Raw genomic sequence first — 23161 nt, forward strand, 5'->3', positions numbered from 1 at the left:
CTAATGTTGGCTAGCTTGATAATATCGCCTGGTGGTCTAGCTAGTTCGGCACCTTGGTTGGCTAGTTAGCTGCATTAGCTAAAATGAGCTAGGTAGCTCACAAAGGACTCAATGTTTCCCATACAAAACACAGAAATGGGCTAAGCTAGCCTGAGGCTAGTACTCTTTCAGACTTAAGTACTTTTCAGACTGTGCTAAGCTAGGCAGACTTGGTCTAAGCTGGCTCGAGGCTAGTACTTTTCAGACTGTGACTAGTACTTTTCAGACTGTGCTAAGCTGGCTAGCCCGAGGCTAGTACTTTCAGACTTTAGCTGGCTCGAGGCTAGACTGTGCTTCAGACTTTAGACTGGGCTAAGCTAGCTTCAGACGAGGCTAGTACTTTTCAGACTGTGCTAAGCTAGCCCGAGGCTAGTACTTTTCAGACTGGGCTAAGCTAGCTCGAGGCTAGTACTTTTCAGACTGTGCTAAGCTAGCTCGAGGCTAGTACTTTTCAGACTGGTGCTAAGCTAGCTCGAGGCTAGTACTTTTCAGACTGTGCTAAGCTAGCTCGAGGCTAGTACTTTTCAGACTGGGCTAAGCTAGCTCGAGGCTAGTACTTTTCAGACTGGGCTAAGCTAGCTCGAGGCTAGTACTTTTCAGACTGTGCTAAGCTAGCTCGAGGCTAGTACTTTTCAGACTGGGCTAAGCTGGCTCCAGTCAAGTACTTTTCAGACTGGGCTAGTAGATAATGTGTTTAGGACCTGAATGTAGAAATCGTGGTTTGCAAACCATTGCCCAGGATCCTGCATGTCAGCCCTTTAATTAAGACAATCTCCCTATCGGTCCTCCTCAGTAACCTCACAACTGAGGGTTTTTAACTTTCTTTTTGAGAATTAGAATCAGAAATACTCATCGCAATACTTCACCTCTTCGGCAAATAGTACCCTAGACTGCCCTGGTCATCTAGTTGAGCGTTCCGGATAATTCCTCCATCCTATTAGAAATGTCCCATCCACATAGTAGGATTTTAGATGTGCAGATAGTCCAAAACCCAGTCTATTTTACCATTAATATAGTCAATGGTAAGGTCCCTTTAGACCACAGAGACACTTGACCACCATCACTACTGTGGTGCCCACCAGACCATCACCAGACCATCCCGGTGAGGCACCAAGGTTTCCCAGATCTCGTGACCCAAAACCCTGACTCCTGAACATCCATCCCCGTAGCCATTTTGAATGCCTCGATGCCGTGCCTCTTCGTTATCTGTGCCTCATTTTACAGACAACACCCCATCCAACGACTGTGATCCGAGGACCCTTTTTTCAGCAGCGATGGAATAACGCACCTGGCCCTAACCACTGCTCCATAACTCCTGACCGTCAACCTTCCCTCTCCTCATGATGTGCCAGTTGGCGTTGGTGCGCTGTCCAACTGTTGCCTGCCGTATAGTCAGTCTCCTGCTGCTCCACCGACCGGGTCATGCCAGCCAGGATGCCTGCATGCCCCAGGGAGGGTAGCGGTTGTTTAAGGAGACATGCCGTTCCACTGAACCTGCCCCTGGAGACGGTTCCTTAACCAAGATCCTCCTCTGTGGGCTCACGGGACAGAGGGTTGTAGTCTTCAGCCAGGTGAAGATCCTCCACTTGGTTGGGCATGGCTGGCTTCCTCCACTCTGCATTCCACATCCGTACGGGCCAATATTGTGAACCAGCAAAATAGTGCTGCATGGCTACACTGATGAGCATCATGGGGGCATTTACATGTTTTAGAGAGAATCCCCTGGTCACCTATAGAGTGCAATCAGGAAACAGGAAGTGGTCACCTATAGAGACCTGCCAACAGGAAGGGGTCACCTATAGAAACCTGCCAACAGGAAGTGGTCACCTATAGAGACCTGCCAACAGAAAGTGGTCACCTATAGAGACCGGCCAACAGGAAGTGGTCACCTATAGAGACCTGCCAACAGGAAGTGGTCACCTATAGAGACCTGCCAACAGGAAGTGGTCACCTATAGACCTGCCAACAGGAAGGAGGTTAAGTGACACATGACTTTGAACCTGTAAATGCATTAGCTGTAAGAAATCTGCTATATAAATAGTTTGATTTAATTTATGAAATTACAGCTGGAGAATATTTAATGAACTGTAATTTTCACAAGGACAAGTGAAACTTTTCCATAAACTTTCATTGATAACGTATCAATAGTTTTAGTGGGAAGGATCCTATAGATCAAGACTGTGTGAATCCATGTACCACTCTAAATAAATAAACACTGTGGCTCTCAAGATTTGTCTCTGGTCCTGAAACTACAATACAGGCTGGATGTCAATAGATTTTTACATTCATTCTCATCAATGACAACATTCTAGAACTGAGTTATCACTCATCTAAGTCTGGTATCCGTGGTAATATGGTTAATGATTATATAATTGATTAAGTGACTCTTTCCTTGTAGAATGTTGACAGCTGTATACAACACATTGTACTGCTAAGATGCTCAAACTTAACTTAATAGCTATACTCACCGACACAGGATAAGATATATCCCTCATGCTGACCAAACCAGTAAGTTACCACTCACTCTAGCTGCACTTCTCCACAGACTTCTAGTGGTCTTCTCCACATGGCCAGACTTCTAGTGGTCTTCTCCACCTGGCCAGACTTCTAGTGTTCTTCTCCACCTGGCCAGACTTCTAGTGTTCTTCTCCACCTGGCCAGACTTCTAGTAGCCGTCTCCACGTGGCCAGATTTATAGTGGTCTTCTGCCCTTTTAATGCTCTTATGCTCATCCTTGAAAAATGCCATAAGGTCTGAAATAGATACCAAAGGCAACATACTTTACAAACAGTTAACTAGGCTAAGTGTAGTGTAGTCAGTGGCTAGCTAGCTGACAGTGTCGACTAGAGATGACGTGCTGGAGCTTCCTGCAGAAAGTTGTAGTCTTGCAGAGGTCTTCTTTGCTGCTAAATAACATTTAGATTTAGCCAGCAAAGGAATCTACTTAGCTAGGTAACTATATCATGCCAAAGATCATCTAGCATAATTTTTATATAAAAAAAATATATGTTTTAGGTTTTTCCTACTGCTAACTAGTTAAGACAGACGTGCGAGCAAACATTAGCTAGCTACTAGATACTTAGCTAACTGAGCAGCGTGCTAAATCATCCTCTCTCCTCTGTCAACATTTTTTTTTTTTTTTTACTTGCTTGTGAACAACAATTCTTTCACCCAATCTCTTCTGTCGGGCCTTTGCACACTTCCCGTAGCCACGTCCGTCCTGATTCTTCACAATACTCTGTCGCATCATGTCAGTCAGCATAAAATCCTGGGCACGTTCCAGGTCGTCTTTATTTTTAAGATGGGCAGAGCTCACAAAGTCGGAGGAATTTCTCTGAAAACCAGTGAACCACACCAATAATACGGAATGAAGGCAACGAGGCCTTCATTCCTGGAATAAATAATTGTACCAGTGCTGTACATCATCATCAGGGTTTCAAACCAGGGGCTAGATTCATTATGGGAGTTGACCGTTTGTCTGAAAACCAACCATTTCTATTCATGGGACAGAGCAACAATGCATCACACCCAAAAGTGAGAAAATAAACTGCAACTGGTAACTGCGTTTATAAATGGCTAATAGGTGTAGGTAAATAGTAGTTCACTATTTGGCAAGCACTGACTGGTTATTGCACTGGTTTGACCAATTTGTTATAAGCCATTTATTAATGGTTTATAATGCATTTACAAATCATTAAATAACTGTTAATAATGTAATTACAAACACATTATAAATCCTTTAGAAATGGACCCTTACTGTAAAGTGTTACCTTTCATCCCAACTCACTGTCAACAGTTGTTTCATTATTTCAAACACAGTGTGTGACATCACCTGGAAACTGTCTCTATGTTGTGTTTTTCCCTCTAGCTCCTCTAGCTCCCACTAACCTCTGTCTCTCTCTCTCTCCACTCCCCCTCCTCTGTCTCTCTCTTACACCCCCCCTCTCTCTCTCTCTCTCTTACACCCCCTCTCTCTCTCTCTCTCTCTACACCCCCTCTCTCTCTATCCTCTCTCCACCCCCTCATTTGTCTCTCTCTCTACACCCCCTCTCTCTCTCTCTCTCTCTCTCTCTCTCTCTCTCTCTCTCTCTCTCTCTCCCTCTCTCTCTCTCTCTCTACACCCCCTCTCTCTCTCTCTCTCTCCTCTACACCCCCCCCCCTCTCTCTCTCTCTCTCTCTACACCCTCTCTCTCTCTCTCTCTCTCTCTCTCTCTCCACACCCCCTCATCTGTCTCTCTCTCTCGCCCCCCCTCTCTCTCCTCTCTCTCTCTCTAATCTGTCTCTCTCTCTCTCTCTCTCTCTCTCTCTCTCTCTCTCTCTCTCTCTCTCTCCACCCCCTCATCTGTCTCTCTCTCTCTCTCTCTCTCTCTACACCTCCCCCCTCTGTCTCTCTCTCTACCACCCTCCCCCTCATCCCACCTCTCTCGCCCCCCTTCCTCTCTCTCTCTCTCTACACCCCCCCTCCTCTGTCTCTCTCTCTACACCCCCCTCATCTGTCTCTCTCTCTCTCCACTCCCCTCCTCTCTGTCTCTCTCTTGCCCCCCTCTCTCTCTACACCCCCTCATCTGTCTCTCTCCTCTCTCCCCCTCCTCCTCCTCTCTCTCTCTCCACTCCCCTCCTCTGTCTCTCTCTCTCCCCCTCCTCTGTCTCTCTCTCTCACCCCCTCCTCTCTCTCTCTCTCTCTCTCTCTCTCTCTCTCTCTCTCTCTCTCTCTCTCCACTCCCCTCCTCTGTCTCTCTCTCTACACCCCCCCTCCTCTGTCTCTCTCTCTCTCCACTCCCCTCCTCTGTCTCTCTCTCTGCACCCCCTCATTTGTCTCTCTCTCTCTACACCCCCCTCCTCTTTCTCTCGCCCCCTCTCTTCTCTATCTCTATCTCTCTCCCTCTCTTTGCCCCCTCCTTCTCTCTCTCCTCTCTCAGACCATGATCCCAGAGCAGTCTCCCCCTCCTCCTATCTCTACCCAGAGGAGCCGGGTGTGGCTGCAGTAGATAAAACACGCTCTCTGCCAACGAAGAGCGGAAGGGTGGATAGAGGAGGAGGACAGAGGGAGAGGGAGAAGAGAAGGAGGCAGAGGAAGGGAGGTAGTCTGGTGGAAAGGAGTAGCAGAGGAGGACGAGGTACTCCTGACACACACCTGGATTGTCCCGAGGAGGAGGAGGAGGAGGAGGAGAGTCAGGGCATCAGCCACAGAGGTCAGAAGTCAGAGGATAAGGACAACGGAAAATGTACCCAGAGTTTACCCAAGAACGTACAAAGGAACTCAGACAGACAGGAGGAGGTAGTGGAGACAGTGCTGGAGGTGAGGCAGAGCAGGGTCAAACAGAGGTCAAAACAGTTGAGGAGCAGGACAACACAAAGTGAGAGGAGAGAGAGGGTAGAGGAAATAGAGGAGCTGGACATACACATACATCCCTCAGCCAGTAAAACACAGGAGAAGGTGGGAGGGAGGGAAGGTGGGAGGAGGAAGAGGGAGGGACAAAGGGAGAAAGAGAGGGAGAGGAGGGCTGAGATGGAGGTAAAGACAAGGGCTGCCGGACCTGTGGTGGAGGATTCTGGGCCGGAAAAAAGGGACAGACCCCCAGAGAAAGAGAGAGAGCGAGCTCCTTTCTCCTTCCTCATGCCACTGCAGGATGGAGACGCTGAACTGTCTAATGCAGAGTCAGGGGCCTCAGGAGCCTCCGGGGCCAGCTTCTCTGACCAGGTCAGTGTGTCTGCTGCCAGTGTCTCTGGATCCACCGCCGGGGCCCCACCTGGGTGGGGAGAACCCAGAGAACTGAGAGGGGACCCAGGAAGCACCCAGTCATGGTGTCGGGCCACCCATGCATCCCACAACCCGGGCCCCTGGAGAAGTACACAGTCACGGGGGCCCACCTACGCCAGCCCCGGGCCCTGGATTAAACCCAGCCAGCAGAAACTGACTCAGGTGTTGGTGGGACACAGGCTGAGAGGAGGTCTTGACCTGTAGATGAGAGGAAGAGATGGACAACTGACTGGTCCTGTGGTGCTGATTAACAGAAGGAGTGTTGTGGTCTTTCTGATAACTTCCCCAAAAGCAGAAATTCTGGTTGGAGGATTCCCAGATTTCCTGCTTATTCCCTCATAATTCCAGGGATCCAACCTATCGTGGTCCTGACTGGTTTGACTGGCAGCTCCTCCAACCTATCGTGGTCCTGACTGGTTTGACTGGCAGCTCCTCCAACCTATCGTGGTCCTGACTGGTTTGACTGGCAGCTCCTCCAACCTATCGTGGTCCTGACTGGTTTGACTGGCAGCTTCTCCAACCTATCGTGGTCCTGACTGGTTTGACTGGAAAACTACTCCAACCTATCGTGGTCCTGACTGGTTTGACTGGCAGCTCCTCCAACCTATCGTGGTCCTGACTGGTTTGACTGGCAGCTCCTCCAACCTATCGTGGTCCTGACTGGTTTGACTGGCAGCTCCTCCAACCTATCGGGGTCCTGACTGGTTTGACTGGCAAGCTACTCCAACCTATCGGGGTCCTGACTGGTTTGACTGGCAAGCTACTCCAACCTATCGTGCATTAGAGCCTAGGACAACAACAAGACAGGACACCCCCCCTGTCCACAGCACCCCAGATCCCTGTTAAGCCTATCATCTCTCGACTAGGACACTCCCCCTGTCCACAGCACCCCAAATCCCCCGTTAAGCCATCTCTCGACTAGGACACTCCCCCTGTCCACAGCACCCCAAATCCCCGTTAAGCCATCTCTCGACTAGGACACTCCCCCTGTCCACAGCACCCCAAATCCCCCGTTAAGCCATCTCTCGACTAGGACACTCCCCCTGTCCACAGCACCCCAAACCCCCCGTTAAGCCATCTCTCGACTAGGACACTCCCCCTGTCCACAGCACCCGAAACCCCCCGTTAAAGCCATCTCTCGACTAGGTCTCACCATCCATGCCCATAAGTCTACCCAATACCACTGCCTATCTATCTACAGTTAGTCCGTCATCACCCCTGATTGGTTTCATTAGATCTGCGTTCTATATCATCACGAGTGGTATCATCTTCAACGTAATTAATCATTGTCATCAGAAATGTTTTATGATGCAAATGCAAGGGGCAACAACATCAACAATTGCATATATGGAGTGTTTTAGCGCCACCTAGAGGCTGTAGTGGTGTACTACAGATCGAAAGAGAGCGAAGCCACAACTACAGGACATTATAATATATTATTTTATTATTTGTTTCTATTATATAATTTTAGCGTGCTATTTTATTTTGATAGCATTTACAGAGACTAAGATAAATTAACCACGAGAGAAATGATTTTCCTCCTGCTTGCTTGGCCTGGATTTTAAACTCTCCTTAAAGTCTTTCTGATACAGTATTTTATAGTTGTTATAGATGTCTGGGGGACAGTAATTATACTGTTATATAAAGTTTATATACTGTAAGTATATTCACTATTATATATATATATATAATGACTAGTGATCTATGTCTCTACAGATCTCTACTGGTGCCTTCATGTCTCTAGCCAAGCCGGTGTTTACTAAATAAAGTATTGAGTGTGCGTCCGCACCGTTTTCCTTATATTATATGCATTCGTTTTGCAGGGACGCAGCCATTGTCACATAACTCAACGGATACATCTATAAGCAGCAAAGACTCAATGACTTTGATTCCAGTAAAATACTAAAACGCGGTCGGTGAATTGAAGGAGTGAATCAATGTCGTAACAAAGTGCCTCATAGTCAATTTTCCTTTAGAAACACTACGTTCCTTTAGAAACTACGACTAAGCCATGTAGTATCTAGAGTGTATTGGTACCCCTTGCATTATGGGTAATGTAGTACTACATACACTATGCTACACAACACAGAGATGTCCTGTCAGAACTAGCGAGGTGGCCCTTGTCTACTAGTCTCTAATGCTAATCCATAGCGAGGTGGCCCTTGTCTACTAGTCTCTGATGCTAATCCATAGCGAGGTGGCCCTTGTCTACTAGTCTCTGATGCTAATCCATAGCGAGGTGGCCCTTGTCTACTAGTCTCTGATGCTAATCCATAGCGAGGTGGCCCTTGTCTACTAGTCTCTGATGCTAATCCATAGCGAGGTGGCCCTTGTCTACTAGTCTCTGATGCTAATCCATAGCGAGGTGGCCCTTGTCCACTAGTCTCTAATGCTAATCCATAGCGAGGTGGCCCTTGTCTACTAGTCTCTGATGCTAATCCATAGCGAGGTGGCCCTTGTCTACTAGTCTCTGATGCTAATCCATAGCGAGGTGGCCCTTGTCTACTAGTCTCTGATGCTAATCCATAGCGAGGTTGGCCCTTGTCCACTAGTCTCTAATGCTAATCCATAGCGAGGTGGCCCTTGTCTACTAGTCTCTGATGCTAATCCATAGCGAGGTGGCCCTTGTCTACTAGTCTCTGATGCTAATCCATAGCGAGGTGGCCCTTGTCTACTAGTCTCTGATGCTAATCCATAGCGAGGTGGCCCTTGTCTACTAGTCTCTGATGCTAATCCATAGCGAGGTGGCCCTTGTCTACTAGTCTCTGATGCTAATCCATAGCGAGGTGGCCCTTGTCTACTAGTCTCTAATGCTAATCCATAGCGAGGTGGCCCTTGTCTACTAGTCTCTGATGCTAATCCATAGCAGGTTGGCCCTTGTCCACTAGTCTCTAATGCTAATCCATAGCGAGGTGGCCCTTGTCTACTAGTCTCTGATGCTAATCCATAGCGAGGTGGCCCTTGTCTACTAGTCTCTGATGCTAATCCATAGCGAGGTGGCCCTTGTCTACTAGTCTCTGATGCTAATCCATAGCGAGGTGGCCCTTGTCCACTAGTCTCTAATGCTAATCCATAGCGAGGTGGCCCTTGTCTACTAGTCTCTGATGCTAATCCATAGCGAGGTGGCCCTTGTCTACTAGTCTCTGATGCTAATCCATAGCAGGTCCTTGTCTACTAGTCTCTGATGCTAATCCATAGCGAGGTGGCCCTTGTCTACTAGTCTCTGATGCTAATCCATAGCGAGGTGGCCCTTGTCTACTAGTCTCTGATGCTAATCCATAGCGAGGTGGCCCTTGTCTACTAGTCTCTGATGCTAATCCATAGCGAGGTGGCCCTTGTCCACTAGTCTCTAATGCTAATCCATAGCGAGGTGGCCCTTGTCTACTAGTCTCTGATGCTAATCCATAACGAGGTGGCCCTTGTCTACTAGTCTCTGATGCTAATCAATAGCGATGTGGCCCTTGTCTACTAGCCTCATGCTAATCCATAGCAGACAGTACAGATCAATGTTGTATCACTGTGATCATCCCCATTTCAACTCCTCATGTGTTTCAGTAAGTCAAACCTCTGATATAAGATACAATGAACAGACACGTAACATCTAAGAATCTTGTCTGCACTTCTCTCTCCTCCCCCCTCATCCCTCCCTTCCCTCATCCTTTCTTCCTCCCTCCCTCCCTCCCTTCCCTCCTTCATTCCTTCCCTCCCTCCCTTCCTCCGTTCCCTCCTCCATTCCTCCCCCTCATCCCTCCCTTCCCTCATCCTTTCTTCCTCCCTCCCTCCCTTCCCTCCTTCATTCCTTCCCTCCCTCCCTTCCTCCCTTCCCTCCTCCATTCCTCCCCCCTCATCCCTCCCTTCTCTCCTCCCTTCCTCCCTCCCTCCCTTCCCTCCTTCATTCCTTCCCTCCCTCCCTTCCTCCCTTCCCTCCTCCATTCCTCCCCCTCATCCCTCCCTTCCCTCCTCCATTCCTCTCCCCCTTCCTCCCTTCCCTCCTCCATTCCTCCCCCTCATCCCTCCCTTCTCTCCTCCCTTCCTCCCTCAGGCTCTGGTGACTTGCCTGTTGCTAAATATGAATTATTATACACTATTGGTTCATCTGAAATGGCACCCTATTCCCTATATGGGCCCTGGTCAAAAAGTAGTGCACTACGTAGGGAATAGGGTTTAATTTGAGACGCAGACTATGTTGTTGAGTTTTTAGGATACTGACTGACTACAAGGGCATTTTGATACTGGTCTTCTATGCATTTTGTAAGACTCGCTTATTTAGTTATTTGCTGTAGGAGTTTTGTTTCACCACGCTATAGCTATAAACAGGGCACTCTGACGGTGTGCTTTAGTTCAGTTAGTAGACAGAGTAACAAGAGTTTTGGTAAATGTACAGATTAAAAATGTGTGCCGGGACTTTGGTACATACACACTTATGCATCCAATATTTACCTCGTCCTCTCCTGAGCAATAAAAAAGCCATTGTTTCTCACGTCTGCTGGAGTTATGCAACATGTAGCTTCACATTGAGCTCAATGAGGTAAAATAAAAAACCTGGGTCGTGTTCATTATGCACCAAACGGAAGAAAACGGTCTGAAACGGGGCAGGGACTATACCTGAAACGCTAATTTTCGTTTTTGTTTGTTTTGTGTTTTGCGAAACATTTTAAAACGTTGCGTGGCCTAATGAATGTAACCGTGCTAGAAGGTAAAGCATGGATTGAGGTATATGTGATATTTGGGCTGGAGTTATCTTTAAACCAGCCTTTGACTAAAAAAAAAAAAATGGCAATGAATGAACTACTGTAGTTGATAAAGTATTACATTGTATTTGATTATAAAGGGTTTTAGAGAATGACCATTTTAACGTGCTTGTCTGCGCTGACAGGCGGGAGCGAAGAGACACCATTTTGTCACTGGAAGATTTGAAGCAAAGCAAGCTAATCTACTTCTGATAGGTCAAAACACCACTCCAAACTATAGACGGTGTTTGTAGCATTACATTCTGATAGGTCAAAACACCACTCCAAACTATAGACGGTGTTTGTAGCATTACATTCTGATTGGTCAAAACACCACTCCAAACTATAGACGGTGTTTGTAGCATTACATTCTGATTGGTCAAAACACCACTCCAAACTATAGACGGTGTTTGTAGCATTACATTCTGATAGGTCAAAACACCACTCCAAACTATAGACGGTGTTTGTAGCATTACATTCTGATAGGTCAAAACACCACTCCAAACTATGGACGGTGTTTGTAGCATTACATTCTGATAGGTCAAAACACCACTCCAAACTATAGACGGTGTTTGTAGCATTACATTCTGATAGGTCAAAACACCACTCCAAACTATAGACGGTGTTTGTAGCATTACATTCTGATAGGTCAAAACACCACTCCAAACTATAGACGGTGTTTGTAGCATTACATTCTGATAGGTCAAAACACCACTCCAAACTATAGACGGTGTTTGTAGCATTACATTCTGATAGGTCAAAACACCACTCCAAACTATGGACGGTGTATGTAGCATTACATTCTGATAGGTCAAAACACCATAGAGCAAACACAATACTGTATGTAGCACACAGGCATTTTCAGAGGGACATTTTGCATGCAGAACACCATACTCCAAACCACAAAGGGTTTGTCTCTCTCTCTCTCTCTCTCTCTCTCTCTCTCTCTCTCTCTCTCTCTCTCTCTCTTTCTCTCTCTCTCTCCCCTCTCTCTCTCTCTCTCTCTCTCTCTCTCTCTCTCTCTCTCTCTCTCTCTCTCTCTCTCTCTCTCTCTCTCTCTCTCTCTCTCTCTCTCTCTCTGTTTCTCTCTCTTATGATACTGCAGGATTAAATCTTGGCTGTGACAGTCAAGAAGAAGAACAACACAAGCAATCATGGTGATGAAAGCATGGTGTACATTATTCTGAGGGTACGACCCTATAATACATTACCCCCCCCCCCCGAAGTGTACACTTGTTCACTTGTTCCCTCAAATATAAAAGCCTTGACTAGCTGATCATAACAGACGAAGTGATCATAGCTAGTGTTAGGCCTTGTAGTGTTTTTCTTTGTTGTCTTTACTAGCTGATCATAGTGAGATACACCTGCATCAGCCCCCCCCCCCCCAAGCTAATGCCTAGACTTTATCTCAGCTGGCTAACACAGATTCCTGGAGACCCGGATTGGAACCTACATGCAGACAGGCAATCTTTAAAAACCTTTAAAGACCCGGATAGATCTTTATAGCCCTTTTTAGCCAGACTTCATAGACACAGTGTGCAGAGTAAGTTAGTTAGGAAGATATGTTAAGGCAGCGTTTTCCAAACTAGGTCCCTGGGGAACCCAAGGAGTGCACTTTTTTCTTTTTTGTTTCTCCTCTACAATTACACAGCTGATTCAAATCATCACAGCTTGATGATGAGTTGATTACTTTTTAATCAGCTATGTAGTGCTAGGGCAAACAAAAAAAAATGGGGTCCCCGGGTCCGAGTTTTGGAAATCCTGGGTCAAGGAAAACAGTCTTTCTTACACACCAGATATACAGAGCATTCCGGAAAGTATTCAGACCCCTTCCCTTATTTCCACATTGTGTTACGTTACAGCCTTATTCTAAAATGGATGAAATAAAAACAACTCTACAATCTACACAAAATACCCATATAATGACATCACAATACCCCTATAATGACATCACAATACCCCTATAATGACATCACAATACCCCTATAATGACATCACAATACCCCTACAATGACATCACAATACCCCTATAATGACGAAGCGAAAATATATATATTTCTCTTATATTTGGAAATGTATTAAAAATAAATGTGAATGCATCCCAATTGGCACCCTAGTCCCTACAATTATTATTATTATTATAATTTCTTTTTTTTTTTAAATGTAACCTTCATTTAACAACGCAAGGATGTCGTTTGGGACACTGTCATTGTCTATGACCCAGTGCCTGCCCAGTGTATATATAAACACATGTAATAATCAGCCCCTGTTATTGGTCAGTTGCACCACAGAGATGTACAGGTTTTTATCTATTTGTCACTTGTTGTGGTTAATAATATTGTATTGTTTCTGAATGCAGCATTGTGGGAGTTTTTGAACTATGAGAAATGAAAAGCACTTACTGAAATGAAATATAAAAATAAAGTTATTAATAAAACTGTTTTTTTTTTTGCGGGGGGTGAATTGTTTCTGTTTTCGTCATGTGACCTAGTCTGGCTTGACAGACATACACTGACTAGGAAAACACTTTAATGTCACTTTATTCCCTATGCAATACACTGCTTTTGTAGGCCCTGATCAAAGGCCATTTGGGGTACAACCTACATGTGAGCTATGAAGCCTACTGTACGTGTTGCAGTGTTAATCTCTGCAGGGCTGGAACAGGCAACATTATCCATTGAGGTATCATACAACTATATCCCATAGCAGATTCCCCCCTGATTGAGTTGTCACAAAGCAGATTCCCCCCTGATTGAGTTGTCACAAAGCAGATTCCCCCCTGATTGAGTTGTCACAAAGCAGATTCCCCCCTGATTGAGTTGTCACAAAGCAGATTCCCCCCTGATTGAGTTGTTACAAAGCAGATTCCCCCCTGATTGAGTTGTTACAAAGCAGATTCCCCCCTGATGGAGTTGTCACAAAGCAGATTCCCCCCTGATGGAGTTGTCACAAAGCAGATTCCCCCCTGATCGAGTTGTCACACAGCAGATTTCCCCCTGATGGAGTTGTCAGCAGAATCGAGTTGTCACAGATTCCCCCTCACAAAGCAGATTCCCCCGAGTTGTCACAAAGCAGATTTCCCCCAGATTTCAAAGCAGATTTCCCCCTGATCGAGTTGTCACAAAGCAGATTTCCCCCTGATCGAGTTGTCACAAAGCAGATTTCCCCCTGATCGAGTTGTCATCACAAAGCAGATTTCCCCCTGATCGAGTTGTCATCACAAAGCAGATTTCCCCCTGATCGAGTTGTCATCACAAAGCAGATTTCCCCCTGATCGAGTTGTCATCACAAAGCAGATTCCCCCCCTGATGGTGTTTTTTCCAGTGTACTGATCGATTATAATTAGATACTGTATATAAGTAGTGCTACAAATAGCACTTTATTCCTATGGGCCTTGATCAGAAGTAACGCACTACACAGTGATATGATATACGGTGCATTCGGAAAGTATTGAGCCCCCCTTGACCTTTTCCATATTTTGTTACGTTACAACCTTATTTGAAAATGTATTTAAAAATAATAATAATTCTCATCAATCTACACACTGTACCCCATAATGACAAAGCGAAAACAGATTTTTAGAATTTTTTTGGCGAATGTATTAATATAATAGAACTATATTATTTACATAAATATATTATTACCATAAGTATTCACACCTTTTGCTATGAGACTTGAAATTGGAGCTCCGGTGCATCCTGTTTCCATTGATCATCCTTGAGATGTTTCTACAACTCGATTGGAGGTGGACTCAATTGATTGGACATGATTTGGAAAGGCACTGTCACGACTTCCGCCGATGTCTGGTCCTCTCCTTGTTCGGGCGGCGCTCGGCGTCGCCGGTCTTCTAGCCATCATCGATCCACTTTTCATTTTCCATGTGTTTTGTCTTGTTTTTTCCTCACACCTGGTTTCAATTCCCTCAAGTAATTTGTTGTGTATTTAACCCTCTGTTCCCTCCATGTCTTTGTGTGGGATTGTTTATTCCAAGTGCTTGTGCACGTGTAGTTTGGTGCGCGACAGGTTTTTGTACCCAATTATTCTTGTTATTTTTATGCCGCGGGTTTTGCTATTAAACTGCTCCGGCTAATTAGCAAGTTCTGCTCTCCTGCGTCTGACTTCCCTGCCACCGATCACACACCCCTTACAGAATCCCACACCAACTATATGGAGTCAGCAGGAGCAGGTGTCCCTGGAATAGGGCTGCTCCACAAGGATGCTCCACCATCTCGGCACTGCCATAGACTACGATGTCCAAACTATGGACCGCTGGGAGAGACAGGGAGTTCCTCCAGCGCCTCCACCAGCACAACTAGGGTCTCGCCCCCCCCTTCACCCGGTCCCAGAGGGATTCGTCTCGCCCTTCCCCGGGAGTATGTCGGGACGGCTGCACACTGCCAGGATTTCCTATTACAGCCTAACCTCTACCTGGTAACCATCCACCCGGCTCCTTCAGGTTGTGAGAAGGTGTCCGCCCTTGTCTCGAGACTCTCTGGGAAAGCTTTGGCGTGGGCCAACGCCGTGTGGGGAGAAGGAGATGTGGCGCTGGACTATTTTGAGGAATTCACCCGCCGCTTCCGGGCAGTCTTCGACCATCCACCCGAGGGTAGAGTGGCGGGAGAAGGTATCTTCCATCTGAGGCAGGGGACGAGGAGCGCCCAGGAGTTCGTCATGGATTTTCAGACCCTGGCCGCCGGCGCGGGATGGAACAATAGGGCCCTGATCGACCACTATCGCTGCAGTTTGCGTGAGGAAGTCCGTCGGGAGTTGGCCTGCAGGGACACCACCCTCACCTTCGACCAGCTGGTGGACCTGTCCATTCGGCTGGATAACCTGCTGGCCACCTGAGGACGTCCAGATCGGGTTCTATCGGTTCCATCTCCCAGCACTGCCGCTCCGGTGCCCATAGATGAGATTTTCTGGGATCTGCATGGGCAGGGTGTAGTGGTGTATATTGATGACATTCTGATGTACTCCACTACACGCACTGAGCATGAGTCCCTGATGCGCAGGGTGCTTGGTTGACTGTTGGAGCATGACCTGTACGTCAAGGCTGAGAAATTCCTGTTCTTCCAGCAGGGTATCGCATTTCCACCTCGGGGGTGGAGATGGAGAGTGACCGCATTTCAGCCGTGAGTAATTGGCCGACTCCCACCACGGCAAAGGAAATGCAGCTGTTTCTAGGGTTTGCCAACTACTACGAGAGGTTTATCTGTGGTTTTGGTCAGGTTGCGGCTCCCATTACCTCACTGTTGAAGGGAGGCCCGGTGCGTTTGAAGGTGGTCGGCTGAGGTGGACAGGGCTTTTGGTCACCTGAGGGCTCTGTTTACCTCAGCTCCCTCTGGCCCATCCGGATCCCTCTTTGGCGTTCACAGTGGTAGTGGACACATTCGAGGCTGGGATTGGAGCTAGTGCTCGGGTACGCCACCGAAGCTCCGCCCCTGTGCCTTCTTCTCGAAGAAGCTCAGCCCGGCGGAGCGACACTGTGATGTGGGGGACCGGGAGCTGTTGCTTGTGGTCAAGGCTCTGAAGGCGTGGAGACATTGGCTTGAGGGGGCTAAACACCGTTCTCTCATCTGGACTGATCACTCCAATCTGGAGTACATCCGGGTAGCGAGGAGACTGAACCCTCGCCAGGCAAGGTGGGACATGTTTTTCACCCGTTTAGTTTTTTACCTTTCCTACAGACCAGGTTCCCAAAACTTGAAGGCAGACGCACTGTCTCGACTGTATGACACAGAGGGGCGGCCCATGGATCCCACTCCCATACTCCTGGCATCCTGCCTGGTGGTGCCGGTACATTGAGCAGGCGTTACGTGCATAACCCGCTCCCCTCTAGTGTCCCGCTTTGCGTCTGTACGTTACGTCTGCTGTCCGTGACCGGTTGATCTATTGGGCCCACACTTCACCCTCCTCTGGTCATCCTGGGATCGGTCGGACGGTGCACTGTTTGGTTGGGAAGTACTGGTGGCCTACCTTGGCCAAGGACGTGAGGGTTTATGTTTCCTCCTGTCGGTGTGCGCCCAGTGTAAGGCTCCTAGGCACCTGCCCAGAGGGAAGCTACACCGCTTACCCGTTCCACAGCGGCCTTGGTCACACCTGTCGGTGGATTATTTTACAGACCTCCCCCCTCACAGGGAAACACCACGATCTTGGTCATTGTGGATCGGTTCTCTAAGTCCTACCATCTCCTCCCTCTGCCCTGTCTCCAGACGGCCCTACAGACTGCGAAGGCCTTGTTTACACACGTCTTCCGGCACTACGGGGTGCCTGAGGATAGTGTCTGATCGAGGTCCCCAGTTCACTTCGAGGGTCAGGAAGGTGTTCATGGAACATCTGGGGGTCTCGATCGGCCCTACCTCAGGGTTTCATCCCGAGAGTAATGGGCAGGTGGAGAGAGTGAACCAGGATGTGAGTAGGTTTCATGCAGCCAGGATTGGGAGTGGGCAGCGTTCATGCCCTGGGCCCGGGATGGCTCAGAACTCGCTCCGTCACTCCTCCACTAACCTCTCCCCCTTCCAGTGCAGCCGGTTCTGGTGCCTTGGCATCAGAGTCAGACCGAGGCTCCTGTGGTGGACGACTGGTTCAGGCGCACGGAGGAGACATGGGACGCCACCCATGTTCACCTCCAGCGGGTCGTGCTGCACCAGAAAGCCAGTGCAGAAAGCCAGAAAGCCAGCGCAGACCGTCACTGCAGGCTCTCTCCCGGAACCTGCCCCTCCGCCTGCCCTGCCGGAAGCTGGGTCCGCGGATTGTTGGGCCATTTAAAATCCTGAGGAATTTGAACGAGGTTTGTTATAGGTTACATCTTCCCCCTGATTACCGTCTTAACCCATCGTTCCTTGTGTCACTCCTCAGGTCGGTGGTGGTTGGCCCGCTCCAGGAGTCTGAGGTGCGGGAGGTTCCTCTGCCCCCTCTGGACATCGAGGGGGCCCCGGCGTACTCCGTTCACGCTATCCTGGATTCGAGGCGAGGGGCCTTCAGTACCTCGTGGAGTGGGAGGTGCTGGGTTACGTGTTGGACCCTTCCACATTCTCCATCCGGATCGCCCTGTGCCTCACCCTCTGGGTCGTCCCCGAGGCCGGAGTCAGCACGCTGCTGGAGCCGCGCATCAAGGGGTGGGGGTGTACTGTCATGACATCCACCGAAGTCGGGTCCTCTCCTTGTTCGGGCGGCGCTTGGCGGTCGGTGTCGCCAGTCTTCTAGCCATCATCGATCCACTTTTCATTTTCCATGTGTTTTGTCTTGTTTTTTCCTCACACCTGGTTTCAATTCCTTCAGTCATTTGTTGTGCATTTAACCCTCTGTTCCCTCCATGTCTTTGTGTGGGATTGTTTATTTTAAGTGCTTGTGCACGTGTTGTTTGATGGGTTTTGCTATTAAACTGCTCTGGCAAGTTCTGCTCTCCTGTGTCTGTCTTCCCTGCCACCGATTACGCACCCTTTACAGGCACACACCTGTCTATATAAGGTCCCACAGTTGACAGCGCATTTCAGAGCAAAAACCAAGTCATGAAGTCGAAGTAATTGTCCTTAGAACTCAGAGACAGGATTGTGTCGAGCCACAGATCTGGGAAAGGTTCTGCATTTCTGCAGCATTGAAGGTCCCCAAGAACACATTGGCCTCCATCATTCTTAAATGGAAGAAGTTTGGAGAAACCAAGAAAGACTCTTCCTAGCTATTTTCAGGTCTCTCCAGAGATGTTTGATTGGGTTCAAGTCTGTGCTCTGGCTGGGCCACTCAAGGACATTCAGAGACGTGTCCTGAAGCCTCTCCTGCGTTGTCTTGGCTAAGTGCTTACGTTTGTGGTCCTGTTGGAAGGTGTACCATTGCCCAAGTCTGAGGTCCTGAGTGCTCTGGAGCAGGTTTTCATCAAGGATCTCTCTGTACTTTGCTCCTTTCATCTTTCCCTCGATCCCGACTAGTCTCCCAGTCCCTGCCACTGAAAAACATCCCTAACAGCATGACAGCATCAAAGTACAGATGGTACACCTTCCAACAGGACCACAAACGTAAGCACTTAGCCAAGACAAGGCTTCAGGAGACGTCTCTGAATGTCCTTGAGTGGCCTAGCCAGAGCATGGACTTGAACCTGATCAAACACCTCTGGAGAGACCTGAAAATAGCTGTGCAGTAACGCTCCCCATCCAACTTGACAGAGCATGAGAGGATCTGCAGAGAAGAATGAGAGAAACTCCCCAAATACAGGTGTGCCAAGCTTGTAGCGTCATACCCAAGAAGACTCGATGCTGTAATCGCTGCCAAAGGTGCTTCAACAAAGTACTGAGTAAAGGGTCTGAATACTTATTTAAATGTGATATTTAAGTTGTTGTTTTTAAAAAAAAATATTTGATAGAATTTCTAAAAACCTATTTTTGCTTTGTCATTATGGTGAATTGTGTGTAGATTGATGAGGGCGGGAAAAAATAATTTTAATCATTTTTAGAATAAGGCTGTAACGTACCAAAATGTGGAATAAGTCAAGGGGTCTGAATACTTTCCATTATCACATTATCAGTTCTGTCATCTCAGTTCAGCGATGACTCAGCCCAATCGGTTCCATCTGGAATTAATTTATTAAATACTAAAGCAATATCAACATATTGAGAATTAGATCACATTTATTAAATACTAAAGCAATATCAACATATTGAGAATTAGATCACGTATTATCTTAAAAGCAAGATAGATACTGTATCTCAATAATAAATGTATTATATAAATATCTTTAGAATTAAATGAAATTTAAGGAAGATACATATTTAAATCGTCAAAGAAAGATGAAAATATCTCAAGAATGAATGATTTATTGCATAAATCCTAAAGCTAAATATCTCCATGACGAAGATAATAATTTAAACATCAAGATCTGCCAAATCCAGAAAGACATAGTGCTCTAGCCCGGGTGACTGTTTCTGTGTCGTTGCCAATCATGCCAAATGACAGTGGCAACAATGGAGTTGTCAAGAGCACAAACAATGAGTGGGACAACGCTATGCTACTTGGGATCTTTAAAAAAGACTATAGAACAGTTCAAGTCAGTGTGGTAATACAGAAGATAATGATGATTTGTATCTCTTGACCCCTACTCTTTGATTATTATAATTCATTCTGTCCGTATCGGGTATGTCTGCTTCCTAAATGACATCCCATTTCCTTTAATAGTGCACCAATTACAACACAGTAGAACCTCCTACGGGGCTGGAGGGAAAGGTTTTACCTCCCTACAACACAGTACAACCTGCTACAGGGCTGGAGAGAAAGGTTTTACCTCCCTACAACACAGTACAACCTGCTACAGGGCTGGAGGGAAAGGTTTACCTCCCTACAACACAGTGCAGTCTGCTACAGAGCTGGAGGGAAAGGTTTTACCTCCCTACAACACAGTACAACCTGCTACAGGGCTGGAGGGAAAGGTTTTACCTCCCTACAACACAGTACAACCTGCTACAGGGCTGGAGGGAAAGGTTTTACCTCCCTACAACACAGTACAACCTGCTACAGGGCTGGAGGGAAAGGTTTACCTCCATACAACACAGTACAACCTGCTACAGGGCTGGAGGGAAAGGTTTACCTCCCTACAACACAGTACAACCTGCTACAGGGCTGGAGGGAAAGGTTTTACCTCCCTACAACACAGTACAACCTGCTACAGGGCTGGAGGGAAAGGTTTTACCTCCCTACAACACAGTACAACCTGCTACAGGGCTGGAGGGAAAGGTTTACCTCCCTACAACACAGTACAACCTGCTACAGGGCTGGAGGGAAAGGTTTTACCTCCCTACAACACAGTACAACCTGCTACAGGGCTGGAGGGAAAGGTTTTACCTCCCTACAACACAGTACAACCTGCCGCAATGTTACAGGTGTGACTCATTTGCAATGTTTAAACCTAACAAGCATTTCTATTGGTTAATTGCCGGGTCATGTGACTTGAGCTTTCTTCGGGCGTCTGCCCACAGGTAATGCGTGTTTGTAGAGGTGGAACCGTTGAGAAAAGGCTTCCGAGAGCACATGACTTACGGTAGCCGTGGGCAATAAACTGTACGGTGTGAACCGCCTGCCCACCGATATACTTTAACTTATGTCAAAGTCGTCAACGAGGCTTCAGCTTGATGCCACCACTGAAAGTCATGTATCATAAGTACTGAATACTATTGCAGTACATGATACAGCAACTGCTGTCAGACAGATATTGTGGTGTGATTTTTTTTATATATTTTTTTTTATCTACATGAATTATATCTGCCTAAACAGTGCTGAAGAGGTGAAGAATCACAAACCAATCACAAGACCAAAACAAAAATATCTCTCTCAGTATCTCTCAGTATCTCTCAATATCTCTCTCAGTATGTCTCAATATCTCTCAGTATCTCTCAGTACCTCTCAATATCTCTCTCAGTATCTCTCAATATCTCTCTCAGTATCTCTCAATATCTCTCAGTATCTCTCAGTATCTCTCAATATCTCTCTCAGTATCTCTCAATATCAGTATATCTCAGTATCTCTCAGTATCTCTCAATATCTCTCTCAGTATCTCTCAATATCTCTCTCAGTATCTCTCAATATCTCTCAATATCTCTCAGTATCTCTCAGTATCTCTCAATATCTCTCAGTATCTCTCAGTATCTCTCAATATCTCTCAGTATCTCTCAGTATCTCTCAATATCTCTCAATATCTCTCTCAGTATCTCTCAGTATCTCTCAATATCTCTCTCAGTATCTCTCAATATCTCTCAATATCTCTCAGTATCTCTCAATATCTCTCTCAGTATCTCTCAATATCTCTCTCAGTATCTCTCAGTATCTCTCAATATATCTCTCAGTATCTCTCAATATCTCTCTCAGTATCTCTCAGTATCTCTCAATATCTCTCTCAGTATCTCTCAATATCTCTCAGTATCTCTCAATATCTCTCAATATCTCTCAGTATCTCTCAGTATCTCTCAATATCTCTCAGTATCTCTCAGTATCTCTCAATATCTCTCAGTATCTCTCAGTATCTCTCAGTATCTCTCAATATCTCTCTCAGTATCTCTCAATATCTCTCTCAGTATCTCTCAGTATCTCTCAATATCTCTCTCAGTATCTCTCAGTATCTCTCAATATCTCTCTCAGTATCTCTCAATATCTCTCTCAGTATCTCTCAGTATCTCTCAATATCTCTCTCAGTATCTCTCAATATCTCTCAATATCTCTCAGTATCTCTCAATATCTCTCAGTATCTCTCAATATTTCTCTCAGTATCTCTCAATATCTCTCTCAGTATCTCTCAGTATCTCTCAATATCTCTCTCAGTATCTCTCAGTATCTCTCAATATCTCTCTCAGTATCTCTCAGTATCTCTCAGTATCTCTCAATATCTCTCTCAGTATCTCTCAGTATCTCTCAATATCTCTCTCAGTATCTCTCAATATCTCTCTCAGTATCTCTCAATATCTTTCAATATCTCTCAGTATCTCTCAGTATCTCTCAATATCTCTCAGTATCTCTCAGTATCTCTCAATATCTCTCAGTATCTCTCAGTATCTCTCAATATCTCTCAATATCTCTCTCAGTATCTCTCAGTATCTCTCAATATCTCTCTCAGTATCTCTCAATATCTCTCAATATCTCTCAGTATCTCTCAATATCTCTCTCAGTATCTCTCAATATCTCTCAGTATCTCTCAGTATCTCTCAATATCTCTCTCAGTATCTCTCAGTATATCTCAGTATCTCTCAATATCTCTCTCAGTATCTCTCTCAATATCTCTCTCAGTATCTCTCAATATCTCTCTCAGTATCTCTCAATATCTCTCAATATCTCTCAGTATCTCTCAGTATCTCTCAATATCTCTCAGTATCTCTCAGTATCTCTCAATATCTCTCAGTATCTCTCAGTATCTCTCAATATCTCTCAATATCTCTCAATATCTCTCTCAGTATCTCTCAGTATCTCTCAATATCTCTCTCAGTATCTCTCAGTATCTCTCAATATCTCTCTCAGTATCTCTCAGTATCTCTCAATATCTCTCTCAGTATCTCTCAATATCTCTCTCAGTATCTCTCAGTATCTCTCTCAGTATCTCTCAATATCTCTCTCAGTATCTCTCAATATCTCTCAGTATCTCTCAATATCTCTCAGTATCTCTCAATATTTCTCTCAGTATCTCTCAATATCTCTCTCAGTATCTCTCAATATCTCTCTCAGTATCTCTCAATATCTCTCAGTATCTCTCAGTACCTCTCAATATCTCTCTCAGTATCTCTCAATATCTCTCTCAGTATCTCTCAATATCTCTCAGTATCTCTCAGTATCTCTCAATATCTCTCTCAGTATCTCTCAGTATCTCTCAGTATCTCTCAGTATCTCAATATCTCTCAGTATCTCTCAGTATCTCTCAGTATCTCTCAATATCTCTCTCAGTATCTCTCAATATCTCTCAGTATCTCTCAATATCTCTCAGTATCTCTCAATATCTCTCTCAGTATCTCTCTCAGTATCTCTCAATATCTCTCAGTATCTCTCAGTATCTCTCAATATCTCTCAGTATCTCTCAGTTTCTCTCAATATCTCTCAATATCTCTCCCAGTATCTCTCAGTATCTTTCAGTATCTCTCAATATCTCTCTCAGTATCTCTCAATATCT

At 46.2% G+C, this 23161-nt stretch overlaps 2 long non-coding RNA genes across 35 annotated transcripts; one reads left to right on the forward strand and one right to left on the reverse strand.

Annotated features, from left to right (window-relative positions):
• Window positions 1-6658: 6658 nt before the first annotated feature.
• LOC127913097 (uncharacterized) lies at window positions 6659-11508 on the forward strand. Of its 34 annotated transcripts, XR_008084695.1 has the most exons (7): window positions 6659-8165; window positions 8208-8333; window positions 8377-8586; window positions 8713-8838; window positions 8881-8922; window positions 9003-11016; window positions 11071-11508. It is a non-coding gene; the product is annotated as an uncharacterized LOC127913097 (long non-coding RNA). The 34 variants fall into 34 exon arrangements; XR_008084702.1 differs by lacking the exon at window positions 8881-8922 and having other exon boundaries at window positions 8377-8628; XR_008084710.1 differs by lacking the exon at window positions 8881-8922 and having other exon boundaries at window positions 8377-8628; window positions 8713-8796.
• An 8285-nt stretch (window positions 11509-19793) lies between these two features.
• LOC127913014 (uncharacterized) lies at window positions 19794-20343 on the reverse strand. The gene is made up of 3 exons (XR_008084373.1): window positions 20207-20343; window positions 20005-20104; window positions 19794-19851 (listed from the first exon to the last, which is right to left on the reverse strand). It is a non-coding gene; the product is annotated as an uncharacterized LOC127913014 (long non-coding RNA).
• Window positions 20344-23161: the final 2818 nt, after the last annotated feature.

Source organism: Oncorhynchus keta, chromosome 28 (assembly GCF_023373465.1).
Source record: "Oncorhynchus keta strain PuntledgeMale-10-30-2019 chromosome 28, Oket_V2, whole genome shotgun sequence".
Lineage (NCBI taxonomy): Eukaryota > Metazoa > Chordata > Actinopteri > Salmoniformes > Salmonidae > Oncorhynchus > Oncorhynchus keta.